Genomic DNA, 20,965 nt, shown 5'->3' with positions numbered 1-20,965 from the left:
AAAATGCAAAGCTTCATTAGTTTTCTTTTTATTTTTTAGTGTCCAAGTGGGCCTAGATTGACACGTGGCCCTCAAGAATTGTCTACGTGGGCGCGATGTTCTGACGGAAATCTTAACAGATGTATGAAAGTGTCCTATAAATCTCACTCTAGGTACGAGACTAGTATGAAAAAAAAAAAAACTTAATGTATGAAAGTTTGAAAACCACGAAACTTCAAGTAATAAACTGAGAATTACCCTTTTTATATTAGTTGATGAGAATCTTATGCAAGACTTTTAGTCCCCTAAAATTATTTAGAGTGTTGTGAAATATAGTGTGAATGCCACAAATATGAATGTACGAGAAAGCAAACCAAAACAAACTTTGATGTCAACAATTAAAAGTTTTAGGGAGGTGAAATTTTTTTTTCATGCATGCAAGGTGTTATCTGAACAAGACCTATATAAAGAAGTATTTGCATCATTGAAAAAGAAAACACTAAAATAGAGAAATAAAGAGAAAAATAGTAAGAGTTAGCTTTATATTCCTATTATTTCACATAATTAGAGAAACAACTATAGCTGCCCTGAGGACGTAAACACATTTGCCGAACCTCATAAATATTCATTCTTATTTACTTCATATTTCACTGCACACATAAATATTTTGTTTTATTTAATATTCTATGGCACGCATATTATCAATTTCACAATAAAAACATTTGTCCCAAATGAAGGGACCTCCTGTGATGGCCATACACGCAGCAATAATATTGGTTGGTAGACCCCCTCCCTCTACCTCCACTGAAATTATTCTGTGGAAAGATGGAGAGATTCATAATCATCATTATACACTCACTAGCTACATACGTAAGTCAACCTCAAGGCTCAATCAACTGTTCCATCACTGGTGCAGGCCGGATGGTTCACTATTAATGCTTTCCTGCAGCCTATTTAATACTCCTATCTATTTATTTATTTATAGAAAAACTAACGAAAAATTTAAGTTTTAATAAAAAAATGACAAATAAAAATGTAATGAATAATATCAAGAAAAAAAATAGTAAAAATGTTGTGACAGCCCGTCACTAATTTTAAGAATTTTTAAAGTTTTAATAAAGGATTTTACAAAAATGCCCTTTGGAGGTACGTGCATTATTCGAGGTTAATCACCATGTCGTGCCATCTAAGATTTGTTTTCTTGACATATCCCCGTAGTACTCGTCGTTACGGACGCGTGGGCGCAGACGGTTCGTGATTTGAAGTTATATCGAAGAAGTTATTAACGTTTGAAATTTGGGATTTTAAGGAATTACAATTTTAGTAAAATATAGAAATTCTTTTATGAAAATGGACGGCCCAGATTTAATGGAATTTGAAATGGATGGCTGAGATGAGGGAAAGGTTTTTGGTGTGTGTATGTGTATGAGAAGAAGAACAAGAAAACAGAAAAAAGAAGGAAGAGACTGGGCAGAAATGCCCAATCGGAGAAGAAGAAGATGAGAGCGAATCAGAGGAAGAGAGAGGAAGAAACTGACCAACCAGGGGAAGGAAAGGAGGGAAAGGAGGGTGAGTGGTGCACGGGGGAACAGGAGGAACGGGTCACCCTTGACCCGCGCGACCCAAGCTTCCAAATCGGCGGGTTTTCGCCATTTTCGTCCAATTTTCCGACGAATTGAATCAAGGTACCACTCCCAATCAACATCTAGACATTCCCTCTTCACGTTTCACCCCAAGAATCATTGAATTTCATGGTGATTTCGCGAAGAACACCCCTACGGGTGCCGCGACCTTTTTGTTTAAATTCATCAAATTTTGAAATGTTTTCTTGAAATTACTAACACCATTAGCATTCCTTTAGGACCTAGAACAAAGCCCAAGAGGTAATTGAGGCGTTGGAACAAGTTTGAAGGTCGAATTGGAAACACCCAATTCTAGGGTTCTTCACGGTTTTGGTGAAATTGAAGCACTTCCAGGCCAAATTGGCCTTGGCCACAGGTATGAAAGTTGTTCTACTCATTGAGATCTTCAAATCTGCAAATTTTGGTAATTTTTGGAAATAGTTGAATTTTCCGGCGAGCCGGGGCGGCCAACCGCCACCCGCGGCGGCGCGTGGCCAATGGCTCGCCAATGTCATTATTAGCATGTGTTTGAGGTTCTAGATTCAGTTTTGATAATTGATGGACGTAAATTGAATAATTGAACCTAAGTTGGTTACGATTCGTGGTTAGGTGAAAATGTGAATTGACGATCCGACCGTTGGATCGTCATCAAACTTTGATACGTTGTAATACGTAATATTTGAGGATTATAGGAACTTACGGATTGGGAATCCGATTTACGGATCTTCCGAAATTGAAGTTGTAAGTTCATAAAATAGAATGTTAACCGTCACTTAGTTTTGGAAATTGACGGAGATCCGACCGTTGGATGGTAATGAAATTTTAGGATGTTGTCCTAGAGGTATATTGTGGACCTCTGGAAGTTACGGATTTGAAATCTGAGTTGCAGATCATCCGGATCGAACTACGTAGTGACGTGTCTTATATAAGTTATGTATTCGATCGGCAGGATTTCTGAGGTTGGATTTGATTATTGTTCTAGGCACTGATCATCACGACGCCTTGATGTACGGTGCTAGGGAGTTGTTGGGCGAACTCCAGGTGAGTAGGCAGTTTTGTTTTCGTATTACCTATATACTACTGTTTTTCCCAGAAAAATGTTTTTATATGAAAATATGTTTTGAACATGCCATGCCTAGAATTATTTGAAAATCATGAATTGGTTTATGAATTATATGATTGATATATGATGCATGCATATTGCATGGTGCTGTGGATGCAAAGGTAAGTCAGGTGAGTTCATTTATGCATTGAATTGGTTGATATCGATATAATTTGAGCTCGTAATCTGCACCCTAGGTGTTAGTGCTTATATTATTCACCACACCGCACGCTCGCCTTGGATCCAAGTAGGTGGATGTCGTACAGACCGTGTGAGGGTTCCGACATGCCAGTCGTACAGACCATTAGAGGGGTTCCGACTGGTGGGTGACATTAGATATGCGCGCTGATGATTGATGTGAGAAGCACTAGAGCGTATCTTTACACCTTTTAGCGTACATACTACCTTACGTAGTTCCGTGTGATGTGCAGAGTAGGGCCGTATAGGTCACTGTGGTGACTCCGGCTGAGGGGATTATTGAGCTATTGAATTGATCGTACAGGACCAACTGCAGGGTCTCCGATTGATTCCCTATTTCCACCTGATTATAATTTGATTTATGGCATGACATCTTTTCTTGAAAAAAAAAATGTTAAAGATTTGAGATTTGAGTTTTGAGATTATAAACGGTTTTATATATATATACTATTTTCTGGGAAAGTATACAGGTTTTACGGTGAGGGGTTAGAAATGTTTTAAATGAAAGGTTTTCGAAACACTTTGTTTTACTGACCCACTCAAATTTGTTTTTCGCCCCTCCAGGTTTAAGTTAGCAGAGCTTTGGTGGCCACGAGGAACCCAACGGCGTTTTGACAGAATTCACAAAAGTAGGACTCACCTTTAGGGGTTTCCATTTAGTAATTGTATTTTAAGAGCTTTCGAACTGTGTAAATGGTTACGTCACTCTCACGTGACGGCCAGCACGCCTTCTTCGGGACGGGGTGTGTCAGTGTGGTTTTTCTTTAAAAGTGAACGGTCCCAGGAATGCTTTGTTAAAACTCCCTTTATTTATTGAATCCGGATCCTGTTTGTAAAGATTCTAGGAATCCGTGAATCATATTCATTAATCATACATCATGTGATCAGAAATTATTTTAAATATTTTTATTTAATATACAAACAGTACCTAACAAATATTAATTGCATGATGTATGATGAACGAACACAATTTACAAATTCCTATAATTCTACCAAAATGATTGGAAGAGGATCCTGTTGGTTATTTATGGTGCTTAGAGAACAGAAAAAAATGTATTAAATAAGTTGCAAGGGAGTTTCTTTCATAATTAAACGGACCAATAATGTTGTTCTTACAAAATTATTATACCACAATCTTATACCACATTATGTGACAGCTGACTTGGACATGTCACTTCACTTAACTACAATATATTTCCATATAAATTTTATAAATAGGCTAAATAGCCAAAATGGTCCATGAGATTTGCATAACTCATCATTTTGGTCCCTAACATTTCAAATCGATAAAAGTGGTCCTTGAGATTGTCCACCATGCATCATTTTGGTCATTTCGTTAAAAACTCCGTTAAGTGTCCCGGAGCTCTTGGCCGGAAGTTTGGGCAATTTTCAAAGCTTCGTAACTTAATCGTTTATTAACCAAATTCGACCCATAATATATCAAAATGAAGATAGGAAAGTGTAGAATAAGATTATACCTATTTGGAAGCCCAATGGCTGCCGGAGATGACCTGAAAATAGCCTCAAAGTTGACTGGTCCGAGGGAAAACTTGAAAACTTGCCGAAAACTGGGTAAAATTTAAACGTTCATAACTTCTTCAATACTCAACGAAATCAAGTGATTCAAAAATGAAAATCATACTTTTTGATAAGATGAAGAGAATGGTACCTTTTTAGATGGCTAAATCGTTGTGGTTTGGCCAGAAAAATGGCTCAAAAGTGGCTAACTCGAGACCAAGACAGCCACTTTTGAGTCGTTTTCTGGCCAAAACACGGCGATTTATCCATCACAAAAGGTAACATTCTTTTTTTCTCGTCGAGAAGTATGATTTTTATTTTTGAATCACTTGATTTTGTTGAGTATTGAAGAAGTTATGAATGTTTAAAGTTTACCCAGTTTTCGACGAGTTTTCAAGTTTTCCCTCGCACCAGTCAACTTTTAGGCTATTTTCCGACTATCTCTGGCAACCATTGGGCTTCCAAATAGGTATAATCTTATTCTACACTTTCCCATATTCATTTTGATATATTATGGGTCGAATTTGGTTAAGAAACGATTGAGTTACGAAGCTTTGAAAATTGCCTGAACTTTCGGCCAAAAGCTCCGAGACACTTAACAGAGTTTTTAACGGAATGACCAAAATGATGGATGGTGGACAATCTCAAGGACCACTTTTATCGATTTGAAATGTTAGGGACCAAAGTGATGAGTTACACAAATCTCAGGGACCATTTTGGCTATTTAGCCTTAATTTTAATTAGTTTTTGTTCAGAAACAGATATTAGATTGAATTAAAACGCTTCAATTTTCATATTCTTGCATCCCTCGTCTAGTCGTCCTCAAATACTCGTCATCCCAATCTCCTCCTCCCTCCTTAAAGTTCCTCTAATTGTCTTGTGCTTCTTCATCCTCCTTCCTCCTCTTTTCCATAACAAATAGAAAGAACATTAAAAAAACAAAAAACAAAAGGCCAATTGCGAAAGGCAAAAAAAAAGCATAATTAATTTCAATAATTGGCAAGCAACTGCAGTATAAATTTGAGGATTTTTCAAGAACAGTGACCCCATAACCTTCAATTTGATAGAAAACCTGTTCCTTTTGACTCCATCAAAATTTTAAAGATGCATATAAAGTCATTGTTCAATAAAACGATTAGCTAACCCTTATTTTATGACAATAAAAAGGAAAAAAAATACGATCAGTTAGAAACCAAATAAAATTTGACAAAAAAATGGAGATTGCTGGAGGCTGAAAAGGAAGGAGGGAGGAGATTGGGGTGAGAGGGAGAAAGGAGATGGAGTGGAAAATGAAGTGTCAGACCTAATCAATTCTAATTAGGGTGTTTTAATTATTAATTTTTTTTTAAAGAATAAGTGTTAATTATAGTAATAATAAAACTAAAACTAAAGATGTGGCATGTGACATGTCCAAGTAAGCTGCCACATAAGGTGGTATAGAAATTATGATATAATAATATGGTAAGAATAACATTACTCTAAACGGACAATGTTTTTAAAATATATATAGCAAGATTCACATGCATCATAAGATTCATAATTGATATCACTCGTGTTGGAAAAATAATAGATGTAACTCGCATTGTTTTTTTTATATAGTCTATAAATCTACTAATTTGCCGTTTGTGAATATGAGAAAATTATCTTTAACGTGCACATGAATGATGAATAGACAATCTTGATTGGTATATGCTCACAAATTTCAATATTGTATTTTTTTTTTCTTAGAAAAAAAAAATGATATTCTTGCATTTCTCATCAGCGAATACATAAGCGAAAATTTTACCTTTTTCTTTCTTAGAAGGAAATGATATTCTTACAATTCCCATAAGTGATTACCTAGACAAAGGAGTATAGGACACTTATTTATTCGATTGAGGATTTACCAAAATTGAATTTGAGGTACAAGTTCAAGAAAAAAAACTCTAGGTTTGTTGTTTTTTTTGTTTTTTTGTTTTTGTTTTTGTGATGAAGAAGGTTTTTGCGTTTTTGGATAAAAGAAGTTATATTCATTTAAAGCATATAGAGATACATGATATAATATTCACCTTCAAGTCACGCACTAAACTTGGTAGATATAAGCACATTCTTAGCTAGAAGATGCATTGTCCAACTATTTGCACATGGCACATATTGAGGCACTATATAAGCGAAAAAGAAAAAGTGAGAGTTTATTTCTTCAATGAGAACACCTTCAACAACAATGTTAAACTTGAACTTTGCAAATAAGAAATCTCAGCTTGAGTATCTAATTCAAGAATATTTGGTGAAAGCCCCAAAGATGATGAGCAATCTTCAATCTCATTGTGATGCTAAAGAGATCATTTTTAAAGACCACATGATGTAGCGGTTGATTATTGGATTCTCTCTTTAATTCATTATAAAATGAATCCAATCATCAACCGTTACATTATGTGGTTTACAAAATAAAGTTTAAAAAGATGGTCTCCCTAGCATTTTTAAATTTTCTTTTGGCAAGTGGTGGATTACTCTAGTGGTTTCCTCTTTGACCTACTATATATCGGATTTAAAGTTCAAACTTCCCCTCATCCTTTTAATGTCCCATAGACCATCTCCAACCCTTGGGGATAAAGCTTAAAAATTTAAGCCTGAAAATTTTAAGCCATAAGCCATAAACTATTTTTCTCCTCTAACCCTTGTGGCTTAAAATTTTAGACCATGATGATTAACTAATGATTTTAACCTAACTTTTTGTTTTCGGTATTTTTTTTAAAAATAAAATTTGCGTAGATTATCTTAATTTGTTTTTATGAACATTTTAGTCTAAAAATATTTAAATTCTGATAAGTAATTAAAAATGTGCAACTCGTCCCAATTTATTATATAATTTTCTCCTTGAGCGTGTAAAGTGACGAATATGCCCTCATTGGCTAAGTGACGTGGATGTGTATATGCAGTTTTAAATTATTATTTCCGTTGTCGTAATTAAATTGTACTCGACGTCGCAAGTGCATTGAAGCAAGTTAGAACCGAATTGGAGACATAACAAAAAAGTTACGATTATTTAGGTGCGTAAATGGGCAAATTGTGGACCAATTATATGGGCTCCTATTTCTTTTAGCCCAATAAGATAATTTGTTTTTCTTCTTTTGGGCCAATTAAAATTAGCGCTCTCTCTCTCTCTCTCTCTCTCTCTCTCTCTCTCTCTTAGCCAATCAGAACACACACACACACACACTCACTCTTCATTTTCTCTTTCTCCTTCTCAACTTTTCTCCCTCCACACACCTAAGACACCCCATATACACAACCATCATCAAACTCACACGGATCGAACTTTTGTAAACCACCACCATCCTCCTCTCGACCACACGATCACCACCATACCCTTAGTTTTCCGTTTTTGTGAGTTTTAGCTCAAAAACCAGAAGCTACGACAAGGAGTTAGTTTGCTTCAGCACAATCACGAACGATTTACAAGGTTTTGAGGCTCGGGATGGTCTTTATGCAACTTCCATAGCACTTTAGAGTAGATTTGGAGTGGAGTGGACATCGGAATAGGTGAATTTGAAGAGTTGCAAAGTTGGCCGGATTTTCCAAGGAATTTTCCGATTGTTTTTCGTTAGATTTTGGACTTCTAATAGGTACGAACATGTTCTACTCTTCAAGACCTTCAAATCCATAGAAATTTCATGGATTTTGGTTAAGAAATGAAGTAGATATAAAGCTTTTAAAATTTTCCAAAAACCGGCATGTGAAGACAGCGACCGGCAGTGGTAGACGGCGGAGACCGGCTGGTGACCAGAGAAGAGGAAAGTATATTCCGTTAACTTTAAGGGAATATTCTAATGGCGTTAGGGTTTCCATTAGTGTGCCGTGCACATGCCTGCTCATGGCTGGCGTGTGAGGGCATGTTCGGTGTAAAAAAATCTTTCTAAAAATTTGTGTGGGTTCACATCATCAAGTAGATCACGTTCGTATATTCAAACCTTACATTTGAGCAAACTATGAGGAGTTATTCCTGGATTTCGTATATGTGCTAATTAATTAACGTAAAAATAGTTGTATCACATATAGGTGAGACGTACCCCGAGGACGAGCGTGGACAAGCGAAGCTAAGGAGCTACGATCCTGCTACTTATCAGTGAGTGGGCATTTTTTTTCTATATATATATATATATATATATATATATGTATATATACAGTTTCCAGAAACGTTTTTATATGGAACTATGCTTTACTTGCCATGTCGTAAATAAGTTACATTTTAAATGTTGCATTGTTACACTTGTGAAATGTATTTTGTGATGCTGAGGAGACTCAGGTAAGCTTCAGGTGAGTATTATGTGATTGAATGGGTTGTATTGCATTGGTATGCACACATTTATTTAGAGTTCATCATGGCTGCACCCCGGTATTAGTGCTCCCGCCCGAGGCTAGGGCCAGCCTTCACTTGATTGTTCATTTCCCGCACCGCACGCTTACCTTGGATCCAAGTCTGGTGCCAGCATGTCGTACATACCACAATAGGTGGTTCTAACTTGTAGGTGACCCGTGAATTATCACACAGCCTTCACGTGATCGTAACACTTGAGCGTACATATTTATACCCAGCCCGTCGTACAGGTCACACTAGGTGAGTCCGACTCATGTGCTTGCCTAGATTGATGAGCTACAGGTCCAGTCGTACATGTCATGTTAGGTGATTCCGACTGGCATACTATTTTGTATGGTTTCACACCTGGCTTACATTTATTATCGCTAAGATATTATGACATGGCATACTTCAATTTTCGTTGCTCTTGTGCATTGGTTCTCATACCTATGTAGTAGTATTTTCTGGAAACTATACGGGTTTTACGGAGAGGGGTTATTATGTTCGTAAAGATAAATATGTTTTCAACCACTTTGTTTTTGTTCATTCACCCTTCTGTTTTGCGCCCCTCTCGGTTCTAGGTAGTTGTTTATCTTTGGTGGCTCATGAGGACTACTTGGCGGTTCTGACATTCTACTAAATAAAAGTAGGGATCTTCTCCCTGTTTATATAATTAGTACTTAGTTAGTTCGACTGCACTTTCATTTTACCTATGCTCTAATATGCATGTATATTATACTTGATCATTTTCACACACCTACATATTATCTCTAGTTAAATAAGTTTAGTTTTGGATTTTATTTATACGCATTTTCTTATTATTAGCACTTTTGTTGCGCACTTGGCTACGTCAATCTCACTTGACGGCCAACACGGCTCGACTCCGGTCGGGATATGTCAAAAAATCATACAAATACATAGGTATCTATAAAGTTTTTAAGTTAAATTTGATTTAAATAATTTTCTTAAATAATTTTATACATTAGATTTAATTTTGAGCCGTCAAATCTTTTTTTACTATTAGATTTGATCTCATTTGATCATAGCCGTTAGATTATAAAGCAAAAAAAGGTTTGAGATATGACAATTTGGTGGGTCCAGAATAATTTAAGTCAGGCTTAAATCCTGGAGGGAATCTAGCCTAGAGATATATTTTCTCCCCAGGATTTATTTTAAAGATTTATCCCATGGGTTGGAGATGGTCTTAGTGTAAAAGATAGCTTGTACAAAAAAAAAAAAGGTTATTAAGGGCCTGTTTGGTATCAAACTTGAGAACAAAACTCAAAATTTTAATTTTTTCTAAAAACACATGTTTTGATTTAAAAATTTTAAACTCAAAACCTTGTTTGGTATGCAATTTCTCAAAACTAATCCAAACAGAAAAAGTAAAACGCCCAGCCCAAGCAATTACCCAACCACTACATCCCTCCCATCCCCAGCGGCGAAAGACCAATTTCCCGACCACCGCATCCCTCACTTCCCTAGCGGCGACTCCTTTGGCTATTTACCAACTCCTTACTCCAAACTCGAGCTGACAGAGGCTAATCATGTTGGCGGTCTTAAACCTGAGATCCAACGACCATAGGGAAGATGTGGTGGCTATGGTGGATGCAAGTGAGAAGAGATAATATTGAAGAGGCAACAGAGAAGTGAGGATTGAAGAGGCGGGAGAGATCGATTTGTCTTGGCCGAAGGAAGAAGGATAGAGGTGGTGGCTATGGTCAGGGCCGGCCCAGGCCCAGTGCCACAGGGGCAACTGTCCAGGGCCCCAAAATGAAAGGGGCACCAGAATAAAAAAAAAAAAACCATATAACTAAGTATAAAAAAAAAAATAAAAAAAAAGTTCACAGCCCAAATAGAGGCTGGCAAGAGTCCAAGAGGCAACAAAAGGACCCAGAAAGAGCCCAGCAGCAGATTATATAAAAAAAATAAACAACAGGGCCCAGCCGCAGATTAGGAAAAATAAAAAAAAAACATAACAAAACATAAAGGGACCACTCGGTCCCAATTAAACCCTAATCCCTACATCCTCCACTTCCCTGCTGCCGTTCCCTACATCTTCAATATTCTCAGCAAGCTGCTGCAAGCAGCTAAACAGGCAGGGCCACAGGGGAGGGCATCCTCCACTCCACACTCCTCAGTCTCAGCAAAACTGCTGCAAGTACATTCCCTCACCACCAACCATTTTGAGTTTTGAGGTAACTAATTTTTAAAATTTGAATTATCAATTTATAATTTAATATAAAATTTTGCAATGCAAGTGACATAGAATTATATGATAAATTGATAATTGATGTATAGAATTATTGTTGTTGATGAAATGAATTCTTGACTAATTGATCATTGAATTATTTGATAATTGATTTCATTTCAAACCCAATTTTTAGGTTCAATTTTTATAATATGTTAGACTATGTGTTAGTGTTTTTATAATATATAATGTGTTGGAATGATAGTTTTGATAGGAAAATTTTGTTATATCATGTGTAGGTAATTTTTGTAAACAAATTATCGAAGTCATGTCTTTTAGGAAACAACTCTCTGGCAATATATATAAAATAAAAAAAAGGCAAAGGATAACAAAATTGCCGAAAGTTTAAGACTTAGAGTATGATGGTATAATTGATAATTTTGCTTCAAAAAATGCCAGAAGACAATTTCTTAAATGTTGAAATTTGAAGGAGCTTTGCTATGAATGGTTGTATATGATTGTATTTTTTATTGTCGGGGTTTAGGTACTATGTCCCCCCGTTGTATATTTTCTCAAGTAATATAATTTGGGCGTGAAGGCCTAGACCCCCAGCTTCGACTGGATTTCAGCCCTCGTTAAATTTTTTTTTTTAAATATATGTTTCGGTATTAAAAAAGGGCACATTTTGAGCTTTCGCACTGGGCACCAAAAAACTCTGGACCGGCCCTGGCTATGGTGGATATAAGCGGGAAGGGATTGGAAAAGCAATAGAGAAAAGAGGATTGAAGAGGCAAGAGGGAAGGGAGTACATCGAATGGGAGAGAGGGGAGAAAGGGAGAGAGACGAGAGTGATAATCCATAAAATAAAAAGTTTAAAAACACACTTTTTTGTGTTTTCAACCAATAGCCATTGTTTTCAGATATTTTTGAGTTATGGTTTTAAGAATTGTATTCAAATCTACTATCAAACAAAGATTTTAAATTTGTACTCAAAACTTGTTTTTGAGTTAAAAACATTGGATTCAAATCAAATACCAAACAGACCCTAAAACTTCAAAAATCTAATTGTGTACTCCAATTTTTTATATTAGAAATAAAAGTACTCTAATAATTCCAAAAAGCAAAGTATACATTTAATTTTACATAAACCAATAAGCTAGTGTACGATATAAAGTAAATTAACAATTTAGACTGCATCTTACAAAAAGCGCCCATGGCCTAATGGATAAGGCGCTTGACTTCTAATCAAGCGATTGTGGGTTCGAGTCCCACTGGGCGTGCAGCATTATCTTTTTTTGCTACATTTTCTTATGCTTCCCTTTTCCTTTTATGTCTCTCTCTGCATAATGTGTTTTGCAAACTACAGTTGACTGCCGTAGACTGCGTGGAGAGCCTTCCCCATCAGCCGCCTTGCTTCCATGTTCCACTCCGTACGGCGGAACTAGGTCAGGAGACAAGCAAATTGAGCAGCGCATGCGGCTATAGCTCTGGCCAACAATTACTCACGACCAGTCGCATTTGCTTTCAACACAAGGGCTTCACGCCACCCTCCCTCTCCAGGCCGATGGTCAGGACGAGGAATTTGTTTTTTCCTCTTATACAATGCCGGTTTTGAGGGGGAGTGACTTTTGGCTCATATATAATTATATTAAGGATTAATTTCAATTTACTACTATGAAGTTTCTTGGTTTTCAACATTTGATATATGGAGTTTTTTTCGTTCCAGTCTAGTACCTAAAGTTATAATTCTAGGATACTCTCATACATCCATTAAGTTTTTCATTAAAAATTTTGTTAACTGATGATGTGGCACCTAGGTGGATAATAACTGGACGCCATGTGTCAATATTGAGCCACTTGAATATTTAAAAAAAAAAAACAATAAAAACATGCAAAAAACAAAAAAAAAAAAAAAACAAAAAAAGAATACCCACCCATCTTCTACCTCCCCCTAACCCCTCCCTCCCTTCTTTTCTCTACAACCCGCACCCTCCCTTCTTTCCTCTGCAACCTGCACCACCGTCCCTCATCTCTTCTGCAACCCACACCCACCTCTCTTACCTTACCTCACCCCCGTTCCTTCCCTTCTTTCCTCAGCGCCCACCCAACGCTTTATACTCGACCCACCTCCACCATCTTCACCTTCCCTCCCTTCTCTCTCTCCTCCATCCTTTTCATCTCCACAGTTTGCAAAAACCATAATCCCCAAAATCTGAGGAACACAAATTCGAAATTCGATTCGGAGCAACTACGGTTCGCGAGCCACTCGAGGAGAGAGAAGAACCGAAGCAAGGGAGCCACCACTTGCTGTTGTCGGAGTCCAGTGGGGTGGCGGCAGAGGCTAGGAATGCTCATGAATTGGTTAGGATTTGGGTCAACTGGGTTTTGAAAAATTTCAAAAATTGGATGGGTTTCTTGTTGAATTGGAATTCCTTTGGGTGGGATTTTGTTGGGTTGGGTGTGTAGGAAGGGTGGGTATGGGTTGCAGAGGAGAGAAGGGAGGGTGGTGTAGGTTGCAAAAGAGAGAAGGGAGGGAAGAGGTGCGGGTTGTAGAAGAGAGAAGGGAGGGAGAAGGACCATAAGATGCAAGGGATCAGGTAGGAGACGAATGGCTTTTTAATTTTATTTTTTTTGTATTTTTAAAATTTTTAATTTGGATTTTTTTTAGTTTTTTAATATTCAAGTGGGCCCATATTGACACGTAGTGCCCAGTTATTGTCCATGTGAGTGCCACGTCATCAGTTAACAGAAGTTCTAACAGAAAACTTAACGGATGTATGAAAGTGTCCCATAATTATAACTTTAGGTACCAGACTGGGACGAAAACAACTTCATGTACCAAATGTTGAAATCAAGAAACTTCAGGGTAGTAAACTGAGATTAACCCTTATATTAATTAACTTATTACTATGCTCTTATGGTTTTCCTGAACCTAAGGGTTTTGCTAGTGATTTCATTCTATATCTGGGAGAGTAGTCTTGTGACCCCGTTTTCAATTTGACATTGCTAACAGGTTAACAACTAATAATTGAGCGATCTTAACATGATTTTTAGGGTTAATCTCTATTTACTACCCTGAAGTTTTGTGGTTTTCAACATTTGGTACATGAAGTTTTTTTCATCCCAGAGTTAGACCTCAAGTCTTAATTTTAGGACAGTTTCATACATCCGTTAAGTTTTCTGTTAGAAATTCTGTTAAGTGATGACGTGGCATCCATGTGGATAATGACTAGGCGCCACGTGTCATTAAAAATATTAAAATAATTAATTAAATAAAAGTAAAATATATATATATATATATATATATTTAAAAAAAAAAAAAACCAATTCCTCACCCGTGCCCACTCACCCCGTCTTCCACATCCTTTCCTTCTTCCCTCTGCAACACCCTCTTCGGCTCCCCCTTTTCTCTCCTCTATTTTTATCCCCTTTCTCCACAACCACCACCTCCTCTACCATTCTTCTCCTAACCCCACCCCCCTCTTCCTCCTCCTTATCCTGCATCTCAACCCAAACCCAGACGGAAACCCCACATCGAACTTCACTGAATTCCCTACCCGACACCCTTCCATCCCCTCCACCTCTTCCACTGCTTCACCCCTTCATCCCCTCGACCCCGCATCCACTGGGACAAATTGGACTCCAAAGGCATCGGACTCGCCATCGTCAACGCTTTCAACGAATCCGACTTAAAACCGACACCCTCAACATCGTCGCAAAGCTTACAAATCTGTAGCTTTTTGTTGGTCTTCTTCCATTGGTGAGAGAGGAAGGTTGACGTGGGAAGGAGAATGGGGATCTTGCGAGAGTGTGGGAGTGATTTGGTGAGGGTGAGGCCGCGATGGTGGGTTCTACGAGCAACGTGTCGGATCAGCGAGGTGATTGGGGAAGGAAAGGAAAGAGTGGAGCAAGGAAGGGTTGGGCTCCAAGACCAAGGTGGAGAACGCAGAGATGAATCCGGTCCAATGCCGACGTCGTGCACGTTCCCAGTTCCAATTGGTTTTCAGTGCAGGATAAGAAGGATGAGGGTGGGGGTTTCAGTCTGGATTTGGGTTGGGGTGCAGGATAAGGAGGAGGAAAAAGAGGGTAGGGGTTAGGATGGATGTGCAAAGGTTGGGTAGGTGCAGAGAAGAGAAGGGAGAGAGAAGGGAGGGGGGTTGCAGTGGGGAAGACGATAGGGTTATGGGTTTTTATTTAAATTTTATTTAATTAATTATTTTAATATTTTTAATGATACGTGGTGCCCAATAGTTGTCCACATGGGCGCCACGTCATCACTTAACGGGAGAATTAACAGTTTGACTAATGGATGTATGAAACTATCCCAAAATTAACGATTTAGGTATGACTTTAGGACAAAAAAAACTTCATGTACTAAATGTTGAAAACCACGAAACTTTAGGGTAGTAAACAGAGATTAACCCTTATTTTTAATTAAAATTTGTAGTCTAATCGGTTGAACATTCCATTTTTTGCAAAATAACTAAATAAGAATAGGGAAGAATATGCCTTGTACTCAGTTTTTATTACAATCAATATTCTACGGTAACTAAGACTACATTAAATAATACTACCAGAACAATTCTCCATTATTAATGTATTTATCTTAGGGTTTTTATCACAAAGGGTCCCTAAGATTGATCAAACTCATCATTTTGGTCCCTCAATTTCAAAATCAATCAATGTTGTCCCTGACATTCACTACCCCACATATATTTGGTCATTTCGTTAAGATTTCATCAACTATTCAGTTAGTTTGTATGGGGACCCACAAATCCAATGAAATTGTGACACTTTGATTTACACACAAAAAAAGGATTTTTATCGCAAATGGTCACTGACATTGATCAAACTCCTTATTTTGGTCCCTGAGTTTCAAAAATCGATAAATTTGATCCTTGACCTTCACTACACACATCAATTTAGTCATTCCGTTAGAATTTCATCCATATTTTTTGTTTGTGTGCTGATGTGGTCCCATTAATCCAATCATATGGCTCTACGTGGATTAAGTATAAGAATTTTTTTTTTTTTTTAAGATTAACCAACAAACGAGTATTCCAAGTTGGCATTTTTCTCGCATCTCACAGCCCCAAATTGAAAAAAAAATTCAATCTAAATTCAATAAAATCGAATCCAAATTCAATTCAAATTTGATAGGATTATAACCGACTAGAGAGAATGAGGGGTGAGTTCTGGAGGCCAAGTACTTTAGTGGTGTCATAGTGCCTTTCTTTTCTTTTTGAGCATACCCTGATGAAAACGACGATGACTATTTTTTCTTTTAGTTTTGATTTTTAGTTTCTCATTTTACTTTTAGTATTAAAAAAAATAGTTTCTTGTAGTTAATCCACGTGGCACCATATGCTTGGATTAGTGGGACAAATAAATTGACGAAACTTTAACATAAGGATTAAATTGAGTGCGGTATTAAAAGTCAGGGACTAAATTTATCGATTTTTGAAACTCAGAGACCAAAATGAGGAGTTGGATCAATGTCATGGACCATTTGCGAGAAAAACTCTTATTTTGTGTAAATCCATGTGTCACCATTTCATTGGATTTTGTGGGTCCCACATACAAACTAACAGAATAGTTTGAAGAATCTTAACGAAATGACCAAATTGATGTGTGGTAGTGAACGTCAGAGACGGCATTAATTGACTTTGAAAGTGAAAGACCAAAATAATGAGTGATCAATCTTGTGAGCTATTTGTGATAAAAACCCTTTATCTCACTCGACTATATAATCAGAGATAGCTAAGAATCATTCGGCCGCATGATTCATGTTGGTTGGTTTATTTAAGATTTATGTTGGATGGCATACCTAACATTAGTTCTATATCTTTTTCACAAATCACAAGCAAATAGATGGTCCTAATTAACATGGCTTAGCCTAATTGAACAAAAAGAATAGCCTCCCCATTTGGGAATTCATTTTCCTAAAACAGGTAGGGTGTTTAATTTTTTTCTAAGAAAAACTAATGAAAATGACTTGAAAACTTTAAGTTTTAATGATAAGGGCAAAATAAAGGGTAAAGTGAATAGTATCATGATTGATTTTTTAGTGTAAAAATATGATTTTTCGTTAAAATGAATAATACCTCGAGTTTTTCGTTAAAGTTCCTTTATTATAACACTACTTTCTTAAAAGTAGCAAAAACATTACTTTTGGCAACGGCCAAACCAAGGTCGGTAGCTTGGCTATATATATAACCCAGGGCAATGTTTGGAAAATTAAGCAGGAGAGGATCCTTAATCACGAATATTGTTTGACTCAAATTTAATTAGCTTTTAATTTTTCATTCAAGTCTTTTAACTTTAGTCCACTCCATTATTTTAGTATTAATTGAATAACATGTTTGCCTTTTATTTTATTTTATACCAAACGATATTATCTACCACAAGGAGTAAAAAAGTGGATTAAGCTTCACAATCGGCTAGCTATAATAATGTAATTCAAATTCGTTTTTTGCAAGAATCAAACCTAAGACTTCTCATTTACAAGTGAAGAGGAATACCACTAAGCCGTAGTACTAAGTGACATTTGCCTTTTAACTATTCTTAACAAAAACTTTATTTAGTGTACTTGATTTTATCAAGCAAAAAAATTAAGAAATTAAAATTGGAACTTATTTTTGTGTCAACCCATAACAGTTTCTTATTTTGATTTGGAATCATACCTTTCTTTTTCGTATTATTCATAATTCGTAATAAAAACATCATTTAATTTAAGAAATTTGGAGGCAGAAAAGTGCAGATTGTTAATCTGCAATTGTACCCATAAACATGCTTTTGGTGTTTCTAAAATTGTTACAAATGGGTACATACTTGATATAGGACTGACAAACAGGTCATGTTTGTCGTGTTTTGTGTCATTTTTGTATAACACATGTTATTTTAACGGGTCATGTCGTGTCACATCCGTTATCTTAACGGATTGTTAACAGGTCGGGTCACTTTACCCAACAAATAAAATGATCTGACCCGTTATAACCCGTTAAGAAAAATATTTATTTTTTCTTAAATTTGCACATATCACATTGCCACATAAATATTACTTCAAAACATAAAAACAAATTTGTCGTTAAGTACTACATCTATACTCCAAAATAAGAGCCTAATAAAAGAGCATCAATACACTACTAGTCTACTACAAAATATAAAATGTGCAAGGATATGCAAGATGAATGAGTTTTTCTTTTCAAGGCTGTGAAGCTTTTCTCAGAAGTTAAAACGTTGCCAATCAAACCAAAGCTTGCATGTTATTCCTTTTACAAAATCCTTCAATTTTCATCCATCATGGGAAAATTGTATTAGAACTTTGGCTTGATCTATTGACTTCAAGAGTTATCTTGATGTCAGAACTCTCTTCCGCATAAACTAAGTATAGAAAAACCAACATTAGAAATCATTCAAATTATGAGAAGTTTACCAAAATAATTATCAAAAGAAATATAACAATAGTACTATACCATATAAAATATAAGGTAAATATCAGTTTACTACCATAATGTTTCATGGTTTTCAACATTTAGTACATCAAGTTTTTTTCGTCCTAGAGTCATACCTAAAGTGTAAATTTTGGGACAGTCTCATACATCCGTTAGTCAAACTGTTAAGTCTTTTGTTAAGTGATGACATGGCGCCCACATGTGGACAATGACTGGACGCCACGTGTCATTAAAGGGTCCGCATGGATTTTTTTTTCCTTTTTTTCTTTTTTTCTTTTTTTTTTCTTCTTCTTCTTCTTCTTCTTCTTCTTCTTCGGACCCCTCCCGACTTGTCCCTTCTTCTCCCTCCCTTCTCCTTCTTCTTCTTCCTCATTTCTTCTCTTCAGAGGAGGACCCCTCCCGACCCCCTCCATTCTCTTCCCTGCACACCCACCCATTCCCCTCCTCTGCACTCGCCCTTCGACTCTTGCACATCCACCCACTTCTCACCATCACAAAATTAAAAAACAAAAACAAAAAAACAAAAAAAAAAAACCCCACATCCCAAACCATCAAAAATTGGAAACCCACGAAATTCAGCACCATCAAATTAAAAAATTAGATCCCCAGAAACCCTTTCGGATGTCTGTCTGGGTTTTATCTTGAAGAAATGCAATTGCAGAGTTGTTTCTTTCTGTGTCTCTCTTCATTCACTTGCTCATTACCGTTGGATTAAATTGGATGTCGAGATTAGATGAAGACTACGAAGGTTTATATGTAAAAACGAGTCGAAAAGAAAACCTTTGAATGTCTGTATGGGTTCTTAGTGAAGAAATGCAATTGCAGCGACCTCGTAAACTTCAGCAGAGGCTTATAGACTTCGTAACCGTCGCCCTTAGTCTCGCTGGCACTAGTAATGGGTGGGAGGAGATCAATTCGGCCACCATCTCAACCTCCTCATCAGCCTCATCGTTATCCTCATCCTTGGCCCCAGCAGCTGTTGCCGCAGCCGTAGCCACAACCGAGTAATTCATCCTGAAGAAACCCTCATCCAGCGTTGCAGTCAATGCCGACTGCTTCTGTGGAAGCACCACAACAGTCACTACCGGAGCTGAAGACAGCGTCTTTCAATACCCCAAAGGCAACGGAGATGAGGGTTGGGTGGGAATGTGGGTGGATGGGTGGAGTCGAAGATGGAAGGGGAAGGGTTGATGTATGACGAGTCGAATAGGAGAGTGTGAGTGCAGAGGAGGGGGTTAGTGCAGAGGATGGGAATGGGTGGGTGTACAAGGAGGATGGGTGCAGGGAAGAGAAAGAAGGGAGGGGGTCGGGAGGGGTCCAAAGAAGAAGAAGAAGAAAGAAAGAAAGAATCCATGTGGATCCTTTAATGACATGTGGCGCCCAATCATTGTCCACATGGGCGCCACATCATCACTTAATGGGAGACTTAACAGATTGACTAACGGATGTATGAGACAGACCCAAAATTTACACTTTAGGTATGACTCTAGGACGAAAAAAACCTGATGTACTAAATATTGAAAACCACGAAACATGAGGGTAGTAAACTGATATTTACCCTAAAATATATTACCTCACTTTTTCCAAATTTCCTAAATTTAATTTAATATATATAATATTATATATATACATAATTATTATAGTATATAATATTATATATATAATATAATTGTGTACATACATATAATTATTATAGTATTTTAAGGTATAAAATTATTAAATTAATATTTTGTTTATCGTGTATCTGTAACAGCCCGTCCCTAAAAATTATGATTTTTATAATTTTAGTAAGTGAATTTACGAAAATACCCTTAGAGGTAGAATGTTGACTTTTGTTGACTACCATGTTGTGTCATGTAAGACTCATTTTCTTAGTGTATCCTCTTAGTACTCATTGGTACGGACGCGTGAGTGCAAACATAGCACAATTTGGAATTATAACAAGAGAGTTATTAACGTTTAAAGTTAGGGATAAAATGGTAATTTTAATTGATTTGGAAGGCTCCAGATTTCTGGAGCAAATATCTGTGAAAGCCATATGTGTGCCTAGGAGGAAAGGGAAAAAAGAAATGGATGGTTGGGATGAGATGGAGAGAAGAGAAATGAGAGGAGGGGTAGGATCGGACCCAATAAAAAAATAGAGTAAGGAGGGAAATGAGGGAACAAATCTCCCCTATTTTTTGGACTCGTGCACCCACGCCACCCAACCCGTTTTGGCCGGGGTTATTCCGGCCAATTCCACCCATTTTTCCGGCGATTCATGTCAAATTAACACTTAGGAAACACTCAATGCCCTTCCCTCTACCAATAACAACCCAAAATTTATGGAGTTTGCCTCTGATTTGATGAAAACTGTACCTATGGGTGCGGTGAATCCGTGTCTTCGATCTTCCAAATATAAAATGATTTCATCCAATTACTACCACCATTAGACTCTCTTTGAGGTATAGAACAAAGCCCAAACATTGGTTGGGGCGTCGGAGTTGCTATGGAGGTCGAATTGAAATACACCCATTTCTAGGGGTTTCTGACAGGTTCCAGTGAAATTGGAACCTTTCTAGGCCA

At 37.1% G+C, this 20,965-nt stretch overlaps 2 long non-coding RNA genes and 1 other non-coding gene across 3 annotated transcripts; all 3 read left to right on the top strand.

Moving 5' to 3' along the window:
- The first annotated feature begins 1,426 nt into the window (after positions 1-1,426).
- LOC103443835 (uncharacterized) lies at positions 1,427-3,738 on the top strand. The gene is made up of 4 exons (XR_001790909.3): positions 1,427-1,664; positions 1,841-1,977; positions 2,584-2,642; positions 3,466-3,738. It is a non-coding gene; the product is annotated as an uncharacterized lncRNA (long non-coding RNA).
- Positions 3,739-10,627: 6,889 nt separating this feature from the next.
- On the top strand, positions 10,628-12,671 carry LOC139187942 (uncharacterized). The gene is made up of 2 exons (XR_011570983.1): positions 10,628-10,953; positions 12,313-12,671. It is a non-coding gene; the product is annotated as an uncharacterized lncRNA (long non-coding RNA).
- On the top strand, positions 12,154-12,226 carry TRNAR-UCU (transfer RNA arginine (anticodon UCU)). Its single transcript has one exon. It is a non-coding gene; the product is annotated as a tRNA-Arg (tRNA).
- Positions 12,672-20,965: the final 8,294 nt, after the last annotated feature.

This window comes from Malus domestica, chromosome 09 (assembly GCF_042453785.1).
Source record: "Malus domestica chromosome 09, GDT2T_hap1".
In the NCBI taxonomy this organism is placed as follows: domain Eukaryota; kingdom Viridiplantae; phylum Streptophyta; class Magnoliopsida; order Rosales; family Rosaceae; genus Malus; species Malus domestica.
Note: the sequence above shows the minus strand (reverse complement) of the source record. Positions and strands in the feature narration are given on the sequence as shown.